Source organism: Centruroides vittatus, unplaced genomic scaffold, assembly GCF_030686945.1.
Source record: "Centruroides vittatus isolate TY-2023 unplaced genomic scaffold, ASM3068694v2 contig_459, whole genome shotgun sequence".
Taxonomy (NCBI): domain Eukaryota; kingdom Metazoa; phylum Arthropoda; class Arachnida; order Scorpiones; family Buthidae; genus Centruroides; species Centruroides vittatus.
In genome coordinates, this window is record NW_027122255.1 from 597,397 (window position 1) to 617,485 (window position 20,089).

Here is a 20,089-nt window from a genome sequence, read left to right on the forward strand (position 1 = left end):
CTTCTATAAAGTAGAAGTTATATTCATTTTGTAAGAGTAATTTGGAGAATGTATGAATTTTGGCACGTTTTTATTTGCTTTTATTTCAAGATTTTTTCATCTTCTAGTTTATTTTTCAAACATTTTCAATTTGAATTTATATTATAGATTAATACTTAGCTTGTTTATTAAGGTACAGTACATATCTACCTACAGTTAAATCGGCATGTTTTTTTAGTTACTAGAAATGAAAATAAATCTTACTTAAGATCATATGTATATGGAAATACTGTACTGTGCTTGAAGTGATCCTAGATAAAACCAAAGCTTTAAATGGGGGTTGTTCTATCAACTTCAGGGACATCAACTCTCAGTAGCGTGGAAGTCCTTTTTTGAATACTCAATAAGCAAGTGACTTGTAGCCCCATGATGAATGTTGCATGGACCATTTAGGCTTTTACTTTATTTTTTATTTCCTTTATTTTTGTATTTATTGTAGTTATTATTTGTCTTCTTATTTTTGCGTTATTATTCTTAAATTAGTTTGTAGTTGTGAATTACTTTTTATGATTGGTTAATGGTCCTATCACTGTTTAAAATTTTGTATTTTGGAATGTTGGCATTTAGTTGTATATTCTACTCAAGGAAGATTGTTAAAACAAAAACATCATAGTTATTAATTTTTGCTGTGTTTTGAGGTTGTTGGAATGTGTTTATAAAACCAAACACATAAAATTTACACTTGTATTGTCAATATACTAACTTCATAATCTTGTCAGAGAAAAAAAATTCCTTAAATCTTAGGAGATGAATATAAGCCTAAATATACTTCAATGGCAATTCCATAACCATGACAACTGGTATGAAATTGAAGGTTCACTATAGTAACAACTATAAACTAATGCTATTGATTCTTAGAAAATTCAAGTTACAAAACAGTATATTATTTATTATTTCTTACCTTACGTCTCTCATGAACCAATTATTATATCATAAAAGAATCTGAAAATTTCATCAATTCTAAAAATAACACAGATACACAGTTTCAGTGTTTTATTAGATGTAATTACTTTTTAATAGAAAATATGAAAATAAATGTTTGGATATATCTCTTTACTTAAATATTTTCAATTTAGCATTCTGACTGGTAGAATATGAAACATAGTCTATGCAGGGAAAGAATAGACATGAGTCAAGGAGACATGTGTGGTTACATTACCTCTTGGGAGTTGAGACAACAATATGATCTCTTTCAGCAGTTTTGCTTTTTAATTTCTAAAATATTTTTATACCATCGTTATCATAAGTGACGATTAAAGATAAGAAGATTTTATTGTTTTTTTTTTACAAATTTTATTACTTACTCTTAATTCTAATGTTACTCACAGTTGATTGCAAGCCACCTTCCATCCTTTTCATTCGACATAGACCCTTCCTGCTCAGGCTAACTCATGTCTATTCTTTTGCTGCATGCATTATAGTAATGCATTATGAAAGTTAAAGAGTAAATTAAAAAAAAGTAATTTAAGATGTATAATACAGTTCCAAACAATTATAATGAATTTTTAAATTAAAAAAAAATCAAATAGTTTTATGATTATAATAGCTGCTTAAATGCCACTGAAATCAAAGCCAATTTGGATCAAATTTTGGAAAATTCTGCTGTCATATTTGATAATTTTCAAAGTTTGACCAAGAAAGTGTTGAAGATGACAGTTGCAGTAGATGACCCACATCCACTGTTATCCCAGAAAACATAAAAATCCATGATATGCTGCTGGCCAACCACCATTTGAAAGTATGCGAGATGACTAAGGTCCTGGGCATTTCTGCTGACTGGGTGTACAAATCCTAACCCAGAACTAGACATGAGTAAGTAAGGTGTCTGCAAGATGGATGACACATTTGCTCATGGCAAAACAAAAACATATGTGAGCAACAACTTCCAAGGACTGTTTCCAATCTACTAGAGGAATTCACAAGCTTTGCATCAATATGTGACCTTACATAAGATGCTGATCTCCTACTGTACTTCTGAGACTAAGTAACAATGTAAACAGTGAAAACATACAGCTTTACTGACTCCAAAGAAGGCAAAAGTAATTCCATTAATGGAAAAAGTTATGGCTTCCATTTCTTAATAAAGACTAGTATGTTGCTTACACCAAGTTTACTATACATAGGATATATAACTCACTGTGTATGGCATTATTACATATTTTTCTTTTCTTTTGAGCACTTTTGACGAATGTATTTCTGTCGTCCTCAGGCAAATGAACAATTTTTTATAGAATATGAACATTCGAAACGAAGGAGAACACATACAAAAATTTAAATTTAACGCTTTTTAGCGACATTCGATATGACTCCACAATTTTTGAAAACGTACGATGATGCAGCGCATGCGTGGTGCCTTTTCTCATTAATAGTGTGAGATGTGACGTAACTCGCCGTTTAATCGCTTGTATAGGGCGATCCATATGTTGGGCAGTTCCAGCGTAGGTGCATTGCACGTTTCCAACGTTGTTATGTATAGTGATTCCCATATGAAGAGGAGCTTTCGGTCGTTGCAGGTCCTGAGTATAGAGACTTGAGCCCATAAGGGGTTATAATTCATGTCACACACCCTTTTTGCGAGTTCGGTGTTGTATCTTCCTTTTGCCACATCATTCGTTGAAAGCGCTCAAAAGAAAAGAAAAATATGTAATAACGCCGTACACAGTGAGTTATATTTCCTATGTATGGCTTCCACTTTTTTGGAATGCCAAGAGAATTATCTTTATTGACTACTTAGAAAAAATAAGACCATCACCATCACTTATTACTGTGTATAATATGATGAACAAATTAAAGACTTTCTATTGCAAAGACAAGTCCAGTATGAAGGAGAAAATTCTTTTCTATCATAACCTCACCCAGCATAGCTTACTGACCATCACTTCAAATCTTTTCCCATTCCCATACTCTCCCTACTCTTTTGTTCCTAATGACTTCCATCTCTTTCCAAACTCTGAAGAAAATGCTGACAGGCAAGACATTTCACCCAAATGAAGAGGTCATCACTGCAGTGAACAGGTATTTTGCAGAACTTGACAAATTAGCTTTTTCTGCTGAAGTGAAGACATTAGATCTTCACTGGAATAAGAGCATTATTCTTAGAGGAGATTATATTAAAAAATAAAAATACAATTCAGATTTTGTATTTCATTACTTCAGATTCTGAAAACTTTCCAAACCACCCATGTATAATAAAAAATGATAAATATTATTAATAAATAATTTTGTAGATGATGTAATTCATTAATTGTTAGGACTACATACAGTCTGTTTATTCTAACCTTGTGCATGCTCCTGCAAAAAAATAGCTCCCTCTAAAGCTTCAAATTGGAAAGAAAATCTAACATATTTTAAAATTATTTAATTGTTAATGATAATAATTAAAAGATTGAAACTTACAAATAGAAAAAAGGATATATATTTTTAATATTTTTGTATTTTAATCAACCATGTTTTCAACATTTGGTCAAATGGCAAATTGCTCTGCCTTTCTTTGTTTTTGAAAGTAAATATAGCTATAGCATTAGTAATATGAGTGAAGGTTAGTTTAAAGGAAAGAAAAGATACAAAGTACTGCTCAGATAATGTTACAAAATTGTCAGATTTTTTCAGAGAAAGTGAGAATGGAGGTCCTTTCATGAATGTAAAATCTGTATACTGAAGAATGGCTTTAGCTCTACGACTTAACTTAGTTGAAATACTGTGTTAAAATATTCTTCACCTAAAAAAAAATTTTCAACGCCTGGAAAAAGATGTAATAGAAGCAGACCTGTACCTGGAGTGGATAAATTCACGTTGAATTTCATACAAAGATTAGTATGTCAAGAATTGCATATGTAAGTTGAATTGCATACAAGACAGCTTACTGCAGTTAATAAAACTAGGTAGCCCAATAGTTTACGTTAACTCTCTTAAAATTAAAATTTTACAAAAGAGCTTTCAACTAATTAAAAAAAATTATAATTAAGGGTTCAAAAATGCAGGCAAAGTTAAATAAATAATAAATAAAGTTATTAAAAATAATTATAAAAACTAAAACTAAATTAATACTAAATAAATTAAACCTAAAAATTAATTAATATGATGAAACATGGAATGAATCAGTTTCTGGCATTGACTGATAGATACTCTTGACCATATGAGCTCTAACTTCATTTTCAGATTATTGACTTTAGTTGATCACAATGTTGCAAGTTGTTTTTTTCACATTATTCCACAAGTTCTCAATTGAATGGAGATTTAGAGTTTTGCCTGGTCAAGATACACTGTGATGTTGTGCTGTGCAAACCAACAATGGTATGCTTTTAGCAAAATGAGCCAGTGCTAAATCATATTATAACACAAAATCATCTGCTCAGCTGATGATAGTATGAAGTATTCCAAGATATCCTAATAAATGTCACTCTTAATGTTTGTATTTACAAAGACATTTTTACATTTTTTAATCAACACCATTAATAGAAAAAAAACCCAAACAGTTATGCTTACTGAGAATTTAACCAAAGTCTTCCAGCTACTTAAATTGTATGCTTCATGTTTTTGTCAGCAAACTTGAGAACCATTATTACCAAAACCTATGTCTGAAAATGAAAATTCTGTTCAATCTGTTGTCCATGATTTATGTTGTCTGCTCCAATGTGCATGCTGTTTCTTTGTCTTGAATTTAATTAACATTCAGTCTTAGGAAGTCATGATCCAAAGCCTGCATAATCATCACATAGTAGTTGACTTGGATGCTGCTGTTCCATATTCTTTCTAAAAGTTGTCAACAAATTAAAAATGATAAGTTGTCACAAGATGCTTTAATGTTTAATCTTGTCTTTTTATTGTAATTTTCTTTCACAATTCTTTATTTTCAAAGAACCACTTTTCTTGAGAATTTTGCTGTAATAGTTGACTGGGCATAGCCATGTTTTCTTGTAATTTTTCATTATGAATGTCCATCACTGTGAAGAGTAATCATAGTAGAATCTTGTTTTAATGAATTGCAGAATAACAGATTTCTTAGAATAATCTTCCAAATCATTGTAATTTTATCTCCTTTTAGTGGATCCCTAACAGAATAACAGATTTTTTCCCCAAGCCCTATCTACTGTAAACAATGCATTTTTTTCCAACATTTAGGCCTAATATTTGAGTGTTTCCAGGTAGCAAATTTAAAAAAAAATACTTTGCACGAGGAACAAAATATGTGCATAATCGTCACAGTTCACACTGCTAACATTGCAGTCACGAATATCAGCTCCCTCCTGTAACACACTGATTAATGACAGGTAGCAACTTCCAGTCCAAGTATAGTGCCAAAATTTAGCAAGGTCATCGAATCTTTTCTAGTCATAAAGACCTTCTCAGTGAGTTTTAGCATAAATGAACAGGCTATACATGACATTGCTACACCCTTCAAAAGTGAAATTGCAGGACCAATAGAGATGACAGAGATATGCAATGCATATGCATCAGGTCATATGGTACCCAGTTTCAGACTTTAAAGACCAGCAGCCAGCTTGAGCTGTAAATGCTAACAGCAGTTAACAGCAGCCAAACTTTCAAAGCAGTATAGAAAATGCCCCAGAGATGACTGCAAGCTGATTACCACCAGTTAACGGCCAGGGAACAAAACCACATCCTGGAGCAGCGTAACCTTCAATTTATCAATGTGCACAGTTGTGTGTGTTGAGCACAACATGAATACCATCCAGTAATGTGTGACACAATGGACACCAGAACATCTGTGAACACACCTAAGAGAGAGTGAATCACACCGGCACACAATAGAGTGCACAGACTAGCAAATTTCATGAACAGTCCATCAGGACCCATTCATCACAGCACATATCCAGAGCCACTTGTCACTCAACAACTGCTTCTGTGTCTACCCAAACCATTCGCAACAGATTGCAAGAAGTTTCGAGCTCAAGTCGGCACAGGTTAATGTCATCTTATTGAGATTAAACTTTGTATTTGAGTGATTCTAATCAAATGCAAAAAAATTAGGGGGTGGGCACAAACATTTCGACAAAAAATTTTTTTCATAAAAATAAGGGATACCCTTATATACATACATAAATAAAATTGTTCATTATTAGTTACTATTTCTATATTTTGTTATTAATTTTTTATTGTATTTAATTTTATATTTGTTTTATTTATTTATATGTATTCTTTTTCAAATGTTCCATTCTTTCAAAATGTTTATTTAATTGCACAACTGATGAAAGCATATAAATTTAGGTTGAAAATGTTTTTGTTTAATTCAAAATTTTTGCTGAAGACTAATTTTAAGATATAATCTTTATTTTATTGTCAGCATCTCTTCAGTTCCAGAACTGTTACAGCACAACTAGTAACAAACAATTAAACCTGGTACTCACGTGCGGCAATGGACGACGGAAACAGTTGCCGTTCCGTCATCTTTCCGTGTCATGTGTACGCACATGCAGAAATTACCCTACAATTGGAACGTGCCATCTGCCAGCCATAAATATAAACAAGCTACTACAGTAGGCCAGTAGTTGAAAATGACGTCTACCAGGATTGTTTTGTTATAGCAATTAAACTTTTTAAGTTTGCCTTCGATCTTATCACAAATAAAAAACCTCAAAAATGAATAATTTGGATAGGAAAAATATTCTAAATTGTCAAAGTTAGGAATATCAAATATTTTCGTCACCAAATTACGATTACGCCATTCCCAATACTTTACGCAGTAAGTACATCTACTTGACATTAATATTAAAATCGGATAGTAATATAGTGTATAAATGAAATATATTAGTGTGTTAGTGTACAAATGAAGCTTTTTAGCTCGCTGACCACCATAGTTCGAATGCTATCATCCCACGTGATCTTTATGACAACATTGCTAAAGGGCCTTCCTATTGGTCTAATTTTTGCTGTTCCGCTTTCCATGACAGCAAAAGTTAAAAATTTTCAACTTCATATTCCGTCAGCTTTGACAGCAAAAGTGACGTCATTTTGTTGTTCTGTCGACGGTTTCCGTCTTCCACTGCTGCATGTGAGTACAAGGCTTTAGATGTATTGGAACATATGATACAATGTAAAAGCTATATTTTGATCATATAAAATTTATTTCAAGAAAATAGTCAATAGTACATATTTCCAACCAGCAAATAATTTAATAATAAAAAACATTTCCAATCATTTTTACCCTGTAGTGATACCTTATTTAATTATCAGCACATGTATATTGTAAGCATTATAATATATATATATATTACTTGAAGAGTATGAAATTCAAGCATTGCATAGAATAACGCTAGTTGGTAGAGTATAAAACAAATAAAATTATATACTTTGCTTAGGCATTTATAGAATGCTGGATGCTCTGCTGGCAAAGTACACAACAAACAGTATACATGATCGCCTATGTTATAATCAATTTATAAATGCCATTTTTATAAATGTTCCTTAAGGTTATTCATTTTCAGTTTAAAATAAAAAATTTGAAATTAAGTTCTAAAAAACAGCTAATCAATGGATAGGTCATCATCTGTTTCAAATGTTTAAAATAAAAATTTTATTGTTAAAATTATTGTCAGAATACTGACATGAATTTTCCAGTGGCATCTCATAAATTCAAGTCAGATTTTGTGAACTGTAAGATAGAAACTGTGAAATACTTTCAAAAACATTATGAAGCAAATGTTTTACAATGAGTTAGAAATAAAGTGATGTTACTTATTTAATTAATTAATTTAGAATAAACTGGAAGAAAATGTTTCTTATACTTTAAAAAAACAATGTTTACTTCTACAAAAAACAGGATTTGTCTCACAGATAACAAATATGAAGAAATAGTAAGAGAAGTGAATAATACTATAACTATTTAAAAAATCCAGCAACAATTAACTTACCCAGCAACATTTGGAGGTGCCATCTGTTATGACATTTTATTAAAAAACTTTTAATAAAAATAAAAATTTTCTATTTAAAAAACAATGGAGCCAGATAATTAGTCTTTACTTATTTGTACTACTGACCAGTACACAGAAAAAGTACAAGTACTATTGACCAGTAAAGTGTACTGGTCAATAGTACAAATAAGTAAAGGTTAAAAAACTTATTTTTAACTATTATAAAATGGCAAAAAGCTTAATTTTGAGGGTAAGGATAGGTTTTACAAAAAATTGTAAATGCTAATAACGAGTAAAATCATCATTAAGTCTGACCCTACTCAAGATAAACATGACTCCCTTGACCTTTAATCACCAAAATTTAATAGCATCAATCTGCTAATAAACAAACCTTCCTGAAAAATTTCAGAAATTTTTGACAAAGCACTGGAGTTATTAAGCTTCAAAGAAAGTGTGCAAAATTGTACCTCTCCTCACATACACAAACATCCATACGTACAGAAAAAAAAAATCCCAATTTTTTTTTGCATTTCTTGACATTTCAAGGTTCCAAGTCCAAAAATGTAAAAATTTGAGGGACATTTTTTGACCAATCACCATACTTTCTCTGTTATATATAACAGCTGAAAAAGTAAAAAAAGAAAACTCATCATTATTGGTTATAGTTATTATACTGTAGTGCAGGAAAAACAAACTAATTAAACCAATGGGAAAAAAATAGTTCAATCAAATTCTATTAATATGCTTCAGATGGTGAGTTATTGGATACAGCTTTTGAGGGTACAATTCAAACTCTGAATGAGATGGTTGGGACCTTATCAGAGCTTTACAGCATACTCACATAGGGGCAAAAGAGTCAAAGGAACCAATCATACCACTACAAGTGACCCTTCATGAGATACAAACCCCTGAAATCAGGTTGCTTAAGATTGCAAGTCATGTCGCTCCACTAAGACTATCATGTTTAACTATTTAGCATAAGCAACTATGCTGACTTCAAGTAGCCCACTTGACTGTTCATGATGTTTGTACTTGATGTACAAACATCATGAACAGTCAGTACTGGAGTACTGGAGTACTTGATGTTATACAGTTTTAGGGGAATGTGAAGGCTCGCCCCACCTGGATGCTGAGGTGCTTGCTATTGCTCACACAGAACACATGACTATATGCAGAGCCTTGATAACATGGAGCATGAAGAATACTGATACATGTTAAAAACGAACCTATGGAGGCAAATATCTCGCAAAGCATTGGATGTACAGGTATGGTTCCTCCTTTGACATTTTTACTTGTATAGAGGTCTACAATTCTTCGGGGTGCAAAATCCCTCATTCAGAGCTTGAATCTTACTGCTTTTGAGACTCATTCTTCTCTTGGTCATGGTGAATGAGATAAAATGATGACAGAGCCATCAACTAAATATGCTACTATTACTTGGCATGATATAGAATTTTACTTACACCTCTTATTAAACCCTGTCAACAGAAACAAAATGCCTGCATAAAAAGTGCCATAGCAAAACCATTGATTTCATCAGAATTTAATTCTCAATATCAAATTGACCTGATACATTTTTGAAACTCATCTTGACAGTAAATTTAAGTATATTTTGTTTTTCAAGACTATGTAACAAAGTTTGTGGTATTGCAAGCTCTTAAACCAAGACAGCTAAGGGAATAGTATATCATTTGCTTAATATACAGTATTTATTCTTCTTGGTGCTTCATCAATACTGTACTCAGATAATAGAAGAAAAATGGTAAACAATCTGTAGTTTAAGGATTACTGGTTTTGGCTAAAAACTGTGCATAAAAACCTGATATCATCAAAGCCAAAGAAGCACTGAAAAAACAAAGCAAGATATAGAAATTGTAAATTCTGCTGTAACATCTCTCATTCAGAGAGCACACCTACTCCTTCCATCCAAGCACTGGTCAATGAGGAATTGCAACTTATCACCAAGGCAATGCAAAATGCTGGTTATTCTCTGTCTAAGTTTCACTTTCTCCAAAATCAAGTCAAAGACAGGTTGTTTCCGCAGTCCTTTCTTAGCAACAAAGAGAAACTAAAAATAACAAATCCTCCAATACCGTATTTAGGCCCAATCTCACTAAAAATAGCACATCTTTTTATAAAAAATGGTTTTATATTACCTGTAACCCCACAATCAACACTAAAGCCCTGGTCACACTATGCGATTTCCAGCCGCGCAGGCGACTGCAACTACAACAAGCGCGAGTCGCATGCGTCTTCTCGTGGTCACACATTGTTCGTTGACGTTGCAACTCGGAAACACATGACCCTATAATAAACCAATAAAACTACAGTAGCTTGTTTTTGTCTACTTTTGTGAATTTACCGACATTTTATGTTCTACTTAAGAGTATTTATGGAATTTTAGCTACTTTCCTTATTAAAATAGCAAGCAGTTCCATTTCTGGAATGAATAAAAGAAAAAAGGTGCTAATTTTGTTAGAGCTGGCAAGAATATATGAAGAGAAAAATAAGAAAAAATGTTCATGCTGGGTTAAAACTTGGCGAAATAAAAATCAACGGGCTAAACAATCGTGCTTTCACCAGCTGATGAATGAATTAAGGCTTTCGGATGCCGAAGATTATAGGGGATATATCCGTATGAATATAATTTATACTTATATATAATTTAGGTGAAACGTTTCGTAGTTTGATATACCAATTTAGAGTGGCCCATAATTTGATATTAGTCATTATCCCAGAAGTTTTGGATGCTATTTATCAATATAAAAGTGAATATTGGAGGTTAAGTGTTGTTTAGAGGAAAGCTTGAATGATTTAATTCATTTATAAACGATATATTTTTTCTTTTATATAAGCATTTATTTTATTCAATTGTATATTATTAAAAGTAATCAAACTTTTTAAAATAAATCTAACAATAACTTTTATAAATTCAGATTTGATTTATATCAAATATAGCATTTAAATGTACTGAAACTGAATTAATACAAATATTATAATCAAGATATGTTGACAAATAAAGAACACAAAGTATGACGTGGCACAAAGATGTTTTCTGATTGGATGCACGTTTGCAACCGTCGCGAGTAGAACAAACTTTTTGTTTCTAGTTGCGGTTGCAGTCGCACCGGTTTTCGAGAGGGATTACTAGTTAATGGGAACAGCCGTTGCAGTTGCAGTCACCCGCGCGGCTGGAAATCGCATAGTGTGACCAGGGATTAAGAAGACTATTGTGCAATGGCAGAGATGTTCTTAATTTGAACGAAAAATCTGGTGTGTATCAAATCCCATTAAAACATGCACTCTCAGGAGAGGAAACAAGCTACATAGGGGCCACAGCTAGAATGCTAAGCTCTCGCATCCTAGAACATCAGGAAGACATTAGAAACAATAGACTATCAACTGAATTAGCTAAAAAAAGTACTTGAACAAGATTATCTTCCCATCTGGGTCCAAACCAAAATTACTCAAATGGTGCAACAATCGTAAAAAATTGTTCATATGGGAGAACCCATACATTGCTGCCATAACACCACGCAACACACCAACCCTTGAAATTCCACAATTGTGGATAACTTTATTCAAGCAATTTAATTTATAATTCAAATTTCTCTTTTATTGCATGTTCATATCATTCACTCAATTGCTTATTTAATACATTTGGGGATATAATATCGTTCATAATGCTTTTCACACTTTAGAACATCTTTTATTTTAAATTCAATTTCCATATTCCATCCACGCGCATAACTTATTTTCATAAGTCTGTTCAAAAGCTAATCATTTGAAAAATATTTGTATTCGATAATTGCCTGAAGATGATAGCTTTGGGTTACTGAAAGTACTAGCGAGCACCTTTATGCTCTAAATTGTTGCAAACAGTAATGCCACAACACTTAAGTGTATTTATTTTACTTAGTTAAACATAGGTGTAAAGATGCAGGATAAAATAATCTTCATATGTGTGAAGTTATAAATTTCATCCAGTGCTTCAATCCCTAAAGCTTCAGCTTTGACCCAAGAATCCAAAGACCAAGCAGATTTGTTGTATCTGTTTAAAATCAACTAGTGATACTTATCAGTGTCCAAATTGTAAATAAAACATTCATGCCATCTGGAAAATTCTTTTGATGTGTGTGAAGAGGGATTTGGTTCACCACTTACTATACTCATCCTCTTTATTATAAAAATAAAAAAGTTCTTAATTGATGACAAGACTAAAATAAATCTGAAATTTTGAACAAAGAAAACAAAAAAGCTATCTGAAAACAAGTTCCCACTTATTAAACAAGGTTCTACAGTTCATGTTCCAGTCCCAAAAGTAGATAAAGATAGAGTAGACACTCGATGTTTTGGCTGTTGTAACATGACAAATGATGGATTTAATTAATTGGGAACCAAACAAGGTGTTCTGAAACAGCTATACTCAACATCACAGTTTACAGTATATAAAAAGACTTTTAATGCTAAATGATGTACCCAAAGATAAAGAAGTCTCTCTCAGATATGCAGCAACTGAAGTACATATGCAAAAATAAATGCCAGAACTTGAAACCCTTTTGCCTGCAAAGAAAATTTCTTTGTAATTCAAAATGTCATTATAGTACTGTAATAAATACACCAGACAGAAAAATGAATAAGATTAGTGATTTGATTAGTGTTATTTCATGTTCTACTTTTACTGATATTAAAAATAAAATATTATGATCATTATTTTAATATAGTATATACTATAATATTACTATACTATACTAATAATATACTATATTATTATTATTAGTATACTTGTACTTTCTTCTATAAATTTTGTTTAAAGAATCACAAGGTATTAGTAAAGTATGTCTCCATATTAGAATTTTTTAAAATTTAATTTTAATATTTTATAGAATTCTTAAGTATTTTATGGAATGCCCAAGCAATTCCAAAATATACTTGTTTTATATATATAGATTGCCTAAACATCTAGGCATTATATACAATGTCTGAATTTCATACTTTGGCAGTAACATATATACTGAGTGGCCAAATTATTATGACCAGTTTACATTGTTGATCCATCTTTTGCCAGTAATACCATTTGAATTTATCTTGGTATGAACTCTATTGGATGTCAGTAAGTGTCTTGAAGAATACTAGCCAAATGCAATAAATTGCAGCCTCCAACTCTGGAAGATTTGGTGGTGACAGATCCAGCTGTATGATTCTCCTTTCAACTTCATTCGACAAATGCTCATTTGATTGAGAAGCAGGGAGAAGTCTCCATAATGCACCTCAAATTTTGATGATAAACAATTTAAGCACCATGATATGAAGCATTGTCCTGCAGGAAGTATCCCTCACCACCTAAGATAGACCACATAACTAGGTGGACTTAGTCAGCAATGATATTTAAATGTCTTGAATAGGGTTTCTCATTTCCCGGTCTTTTGCTTGTCCCGAAATCCCAGGATAAAAGTGAACTGCTTCCCGGGATCCCGGGACAAAATTAATTATTTTTAAGATATACAAAATGTCATGAAATCAAATGATTTAATTATTTTTCGTTTTTTAAAGTAATTTAATACGTTCTGCATCCTCCAAAATCATATTAATAATGCTGTATAAGATATGTATTAAAAATTACCTTTGAATTATGTAGAAATTTTCACAAATAGAAAAAGTTTATTAAAGTTTGCTGGAAACTGCATACAGCAACGACAAAAATGTCTTTGAATTGAGTTGAAAATTAAAAAAAATGAACTTAGATCAAACTTCTAACTTAGAAGGTAATTTTTGATTTTTTAAATAAAATATAATACAAAATATTGTAAATTTTTATAAGACTTTAAAAAGCAAAGATGGTCAATACACCAATCACTCAATCTGATTCTTATTTTAGTAATGAAAAGTCTTGCTACCGAGAATGCCTTTACCGATTCAATTGATGTGATTGGAATCGTGTTTAATGCATTTAAGAGAAGACAAATATTATGTGTTTTCATCTGTATCCTGAAAGATTTCTAGTTCGTTTTCGAGATTGTAGTACTTCTTTTGTTCTCTAGTATTCTTGATTTGTCTACCTCGGCTGCATTAATAGAAAGATCATAGCCCAATAATTCGGCAGTTCGTTTGTCTTTAATAATCAGGTTATGAAGAAAAACTTCATACTTGCAGACTTCGTACTCGTTTGTATCCTTGCCCAATTTGCACAAACTTGGTGTTACGCAGTTATTGAAGCTACTAAACATGGTTAAAAATTAAGACAGCATAAGCACACTTATTCCAGATATTACTGGTAAAGAATTTTGAGAGTTCTGCCACAAATAAGCTACATATTGATTATTGACCATTTGTGACCTGCCATAATGAACAAAAGTTAAAAAAAAACTAATAAGTAGGTTTAAAATTAATAAATACAAATGTATTCTGACAGTTTATGAGTTAATGATATTTTCTATTTGCAAAATTTCCTCAACCTTAACATAAAATAAGAAAAAAGTGATTTTTAAAAAATTTGCGGGATTTCCCAGGATAAGAAAAATTTCCCGGGTTAAAAAAACGACCGGGATCCCGGAATCCTGTTTGAGAAACCCTAGTCTTGAATATCACACAAAGCATAGATTGGGCAGTCAGACATAAATCAAAGAGCCCATAAAAAACGCATCCAAGATCATATCATCATCTCAATCAGTTTGCATAGTAGCAATAATGCAAGATTTATCCATGCTTTGGTGTTGTTTCCATATCCTCATCCTTCCATCTGCATGGTGTAGTTGAAAACATAATTTGTCAGACTACATTACTCTTTCCCATCCAGAATCTGTCCAATTCTTGTGTTCCTGAGCAAATCAGAGACACTTCTTGTTCACTTCAGATAATGTTCAGCAATGGCTATTAGAAAGTCCTTCTTCTTCTGTAGCTCATATGTTGTAATGTATAGTGAAGTGTACTACATTCAGAACCATTGGGCTTGGTCCTTGTTTCAAAATATTGGTAATCCAATGAAGTGGTACCCATCTTGTTGGACTAAACAAATATGTCAGCTTTCCACTCAACTTGAACATTCAGTAGCTATTGTTGACCATATTCCTCAGCCCAGATCCAGGTTTTTGTCTGACGGTCTACTCTCTGTATTCTTTAACTACTGCTGCCTTCAAACAATTCACAAATGAAGCCATTTTGCACCACTGCCTCAAGCATTTCACATTTGAAGTCTGTCAGGTCATGTTGTTTATCCATTATGTTGTGAGCAATGTACACCATTTTTCTTTGCATACATTCAGCAATCTTTTTTTACACAGATTTAGCCATCCAGCATCAACAGTAGTTGCAGGATAGCTACTTTGCATAAAATGGTCCAATATACATTTAAATTTACAGAATATCATTTAAATTTGTCAATCAAAAATCTCTTGGATGATCACTAAAGTAATTATAAATTCTTGTTTTCCATTAAATAACTTACTGTTTAGAAATAGATTAATTACTTTGTAATACAGTTATTAATTTTTTGATAATACATAGATAAAATGTATGTATATAGGTTAAATTTACATAGATTTAAATACATTTTTTTAGTTGTCTGCAGAATTTATCAATGCATTTTTAACAGTGAATGAAATTTAAAGAACATTAATGGCATAAACAGTTGCCAGTGTCAGAAGGAAAATGAGATAGAATAAACAGTAGGGAAAGGTGAACTATGATAGCACTGGTTGATGTAAACAGACTAAAGAGATATTGCCAGGAAGGGAAAGGAAGTCCTTGTTTCCAATGCTTAAACACATTGATAAGAGTGTGGTTAGTCTTCCACATCCACCATCACCATTGTAGTTTACAGCCAAACGAACTGCCATATAAGATCGAGCTATTTTTTGGCAATTATAATTTTAATTACTAATTGTAGCTTACCTCTCCATGCTTGTTTATTCAATCTCATCTTCTTTACTAACACAGTATTCCATTTTCAACTGTTTATACCTGAAAATGGCTCACTAACTGGGTTGAAAATGCTTGCAATCTTTAAACTTCACCCATTATTACGAGTACATTGATAATTAAATAGGGTGACTACAATTACTAGTTTATCCTTATTCAGTGAAACATTGTGTAAGTATAACCTTTTTCAGCATATGTAATAAAATGCATTTAGTTCAATTTATACAGAAAAAAGTATGTTTTTCATTTTTGGTATAACTGTTTAGATATTTATTTTAACTATTTGCTATTTTCTATATTTTATCTTACTTTCATTGATAAAATGCTATTAATACAGTATATTTCATGTATTTGTTACATAAAAATTCATTTGTCATAGTAATTTATTTCCTTAGTCATGACTGTTTATCGACTACGTTTGCACTTTTGCATCTGCAAGAAAACAGGAAGATAATGCACAAAAAGCTACATATTGTGATGCAATTGGTACTTAACACACAAAAACATATTATGGCTAATGTATATGACCACACCACCACCCACAGATTCATTTTCTGAGATTATTTCTTTCTAGCATATGATTATAATTTGAAATCTGAGCTTATAACTATGATTTTCATAATCAAAATCATATTTCTCAATAGATAAAAGGCATACAACTTCATTTTTATTAATTTCATAGTTATAGTTTACAAAATTCATTTCTGATTTTGTTTTTACAAGATCATAACAGAATTTCATTATATATTAGTGTTATTTCGAGATACAAGTATATGTAACAACATATAAATGTATAATTTACGATTTTAACTAAAATCGATATCTTTTTAAATGTATTTATAACGATGGCATTTCATATAAATATATCAAGAAATAAATGTAAAAAGCTAATCAAAGTCTGAAATTCTTACAAAATTACAAAATTTACGGCATAAAAATAGAAATATAATGTATAAAACAATACAAATAAAGTTCATATTTTTCTATATTAAATACTGTAAGCAAACTGATATTACTCTGTAATATTAATCGCGTATAAAATAGTAAATATAAATAATATATAACAAATTTTTTATTTACGTAATTCATACTTACTTTTAAAACGAAGAAATTAATTGCTTTTTAATTATTTTCTTCAAAATAACGAAAAACAGAATAACAAATCAATTTTCATCACAAACCTGTCAAGATGGAGTCCGACGACAACGATTGCAGCGCTACCTCGTTTAACTGTCATTTTTCAGAAAATTTGCTCCCTTTTTTTGGAAATTATAATGTTTATTTAATGAATATTTTTATTATGTAACTAAAAATAGGAATATTATATGCATACACATATATTTTTTTTTAAAGAAGTGAACGAAAAAATACTTCGTGATTAGAATTAAGATGACTCATGTCATAATAAGTATATAAATTCAATCTATGCTTATATAATGCTAGATAGACAAGCAGTTTAAGCATGCTTGCCGCTTTGAGGAGATCATGTAAAAGTTCAGGTTTGGATCGGATCCTTAGAAATTTATATATGCAGTCTGACCTGAACATAATTGGTTTATTTTTTGTGGGGGTGGTACGGCAACAAGACACGTGGGCGATCTACCGAGGGGGATGCCTATCAGAAGATAGGAGTCAGTTTTCCTTTCTATGGGAAACTGACTCCTATTTAGGTTTTATAAACGTGAAGATAACCCGGAAAGCTCCACGTGGCCAGCCCGTTGGCAGGGCGTGAGTCCACGACCAATTACCAGTGTTCAGTGGTTATATAATTGGTCTCAGTATGTCACTATTCTGATGTTCTCTTGGTGGCCTGGAATGATGAGCATTAAAAAGGCATTAGAGAACGTTCATATATTTGGTATTTGCCAAATGTAAATATTTGTCTTTTGACAAAGTATATTCGCCGAAGTGTTTTTCGGCTTGGCGAGCACACACATACACACATACGACTATTTGCTAAGAATCAGTTACTTGCGGGAACAACGAATGTTCGTCAGAGATCTAGAAAATGGATAATTTTCAAACAATAATTTGTGCTGTTGTTTTTATAGTTACGAGTAGTTCATATCTGTTAATAAAAAAAAAGAAACCCTAAAAGATTGTGGGTGGTACTTCACTTCGCCAAAGCAGAAAAATGTAAACGTGAAAAAGAAAGGAATTTTAAAAAACTACACAATAAAACCATATTGCAAGAAAAAAGGAACCCAACAAAACTACATAGAACAAAAAAAATCAAACTATATACCTAATCGAAAAAAAAAATATTAAATTCAAAATTTAGTTTTTAAAAACTAACATGATAACATGAGAACCGAAAACTAAGAAAATACAGAAATGTATGGATGACACGAATGCGTGAAAGCAAAAATTCGTTGCGTTCGTGTCCATCCAAATTTAGTCACGAGCAAACTATTCGGTATTTGCCAAACTTTTGCTCGACATTTGGTGAATAGCGAATGTGTAGACATGCTTTATGATACATAAGGCGAAAAAACAGAAAAAACTATAGGAATTATATTTTTATATTATAAAGCTTTAGTATAAATGTAAATATATACAACTATAACACGCAAATTTAGTATATAACGTAGGCCTATGTAATTATGCTTCCTAAAATTTATAAAATTTCGGGAAGAGACCGTTAATTTTTATAGGCTAGATTTATTAATTATTTTACTGGAATTCGGAGTATAAGCAATTGTCTAAAGATGTAAACAGAATAAGAAGTAAGAGGATAGGTTTAGTTTATTTATAAATGGCAATGCAAGATACGAGCGATGTGTCTAAGAGGAAGTCTTAGACAGATCACTCGTATCTTGGGAGTATTTTATGGAAAATTGACTCCTATTTAGGTGTTACTTACGTGAAGGAAACCTGGCCAGCCCATTGGCGAGGCTTGAACCCACGACCAATTATCAATGTTCAGTAGTTTTATTCAGTCGGCCAGTGATGGGCACACTTATATGATAGGATATACTGTACAAAACAATGGAAAATGTCATTATATAAGGTATATTTACTAAGGATCATAAGTTTATAATTTACGAAAGACGTACCGTATATAGTTTTAATTGTCATTTGCATTATTTTCTATATTAAAATTCTATATTATTATTATTTTTATAAATAAAATAATTTTTAAAAAATTACATATTATCACATTTATTCTGGTTTTGGCCGTCTTGAGATTCATATTTTAATTTTGATGATTTTTGAGAGACATGGTCAGCTGGGCTATCGCCAAGTGGGCGCCGGACATCTGGGCGATAAAATAACAGATAAACAATAGACAAATAGACAAAATAAATTTTTTTAATCGTTTTTTTTATTAAAACACCATTCTTTTTTATTGATTAGCTACCCAATCTACACATAATTATAAGCGAGGATTTTTCAAATTTTAATTTTATATTTATTGAATAGAATTACAAAATTGTATAGAAATTACATTGAAATTTCGCAAGTAAAAAGTAAGTTAATACGAGTGATATTTTCGTTTATAACTTATATCAAAATCTAGAATTATTTAAGAATATGGTTTAAAAAAGTTATCCGAAAATAATTTAAAAATAAAAAAGTATAAATGCAAAATATTAAAATAAAGAAAAATACAGATTTTTTAAAATTCATTTATTCATATTATGTAGTATTTTGTAATCAACAAGAGTATTTACCCGTTATATAGAGTAAAGTTAAAACAAAACAGTATATAAAATTCAAAACAAAATTTCTATTTTAAATGTATTAATTCATATTATAGTTATATGCAATACCACATAAATATTTAGGCTGCAATTTGAAAAAAATTGTAGACCTGTAAATTCTCACTGTTATCCGTCCGTCTGGCAGTCTGTCCTTAATCTCAATAACGGGGTCAGATACATTAAAGACAAGACCAGATATGGAAAGTTTAGGGTCATTAGGCCCGATTATCTATACGCAAACTTCCGATGCAAACCGGAAGTCACGTGATTTCAATTCAAAAATTTTCTCCTGAAAGAAGATACTCGTAGATGATTGGCCCGACTCGATTGTTAAAGGAAAAGTATGATGTACAGGGGCAAGACACTACGGTACTAATTTGAGATAAAGAGCATATATTTTAAATTAAATAAATTAAAAATTGCAAGCATTGTAACAATGTAACAATAAATAATTGCTCGTCTATTATACAGTATTTTCCCTATCGTAATTTTAAAACTTTTCTCAAGATCCTTTGGTCAGCTTCATCGTAACTGCTGTGTTTATGACTGATGTTGAAA

At 31.3% G+C, this 20,089-nt stretch overlaps 1 protein-coding gene across 3 annotated transcripts in view; it reads right to left on the minus strand.

The window, feature by feature from the left end:
• Positions 1 to 17,043, minus strand: part of LOC136977417 (longitudinals lacking protein, isoforms H/M/V-like) — a 108,985-nt gene extending 91,942 nt beyond the window's left edge. For all 3 annotated transcript variants that reach the window (XM_067272888.1, XM_067272889.1, XM_067272890.1), the window contains exon 1: positions 16,923 to 17,043. The gene's annotated coding sequence lies outside the window, so the exon portion shown is untranslated. The remainder of the gene's footprint in view (positions 1 to 16,922) is intronic.
• Positions 17,044 to 20,089: the final 3,046 nt, after the last annotated feature.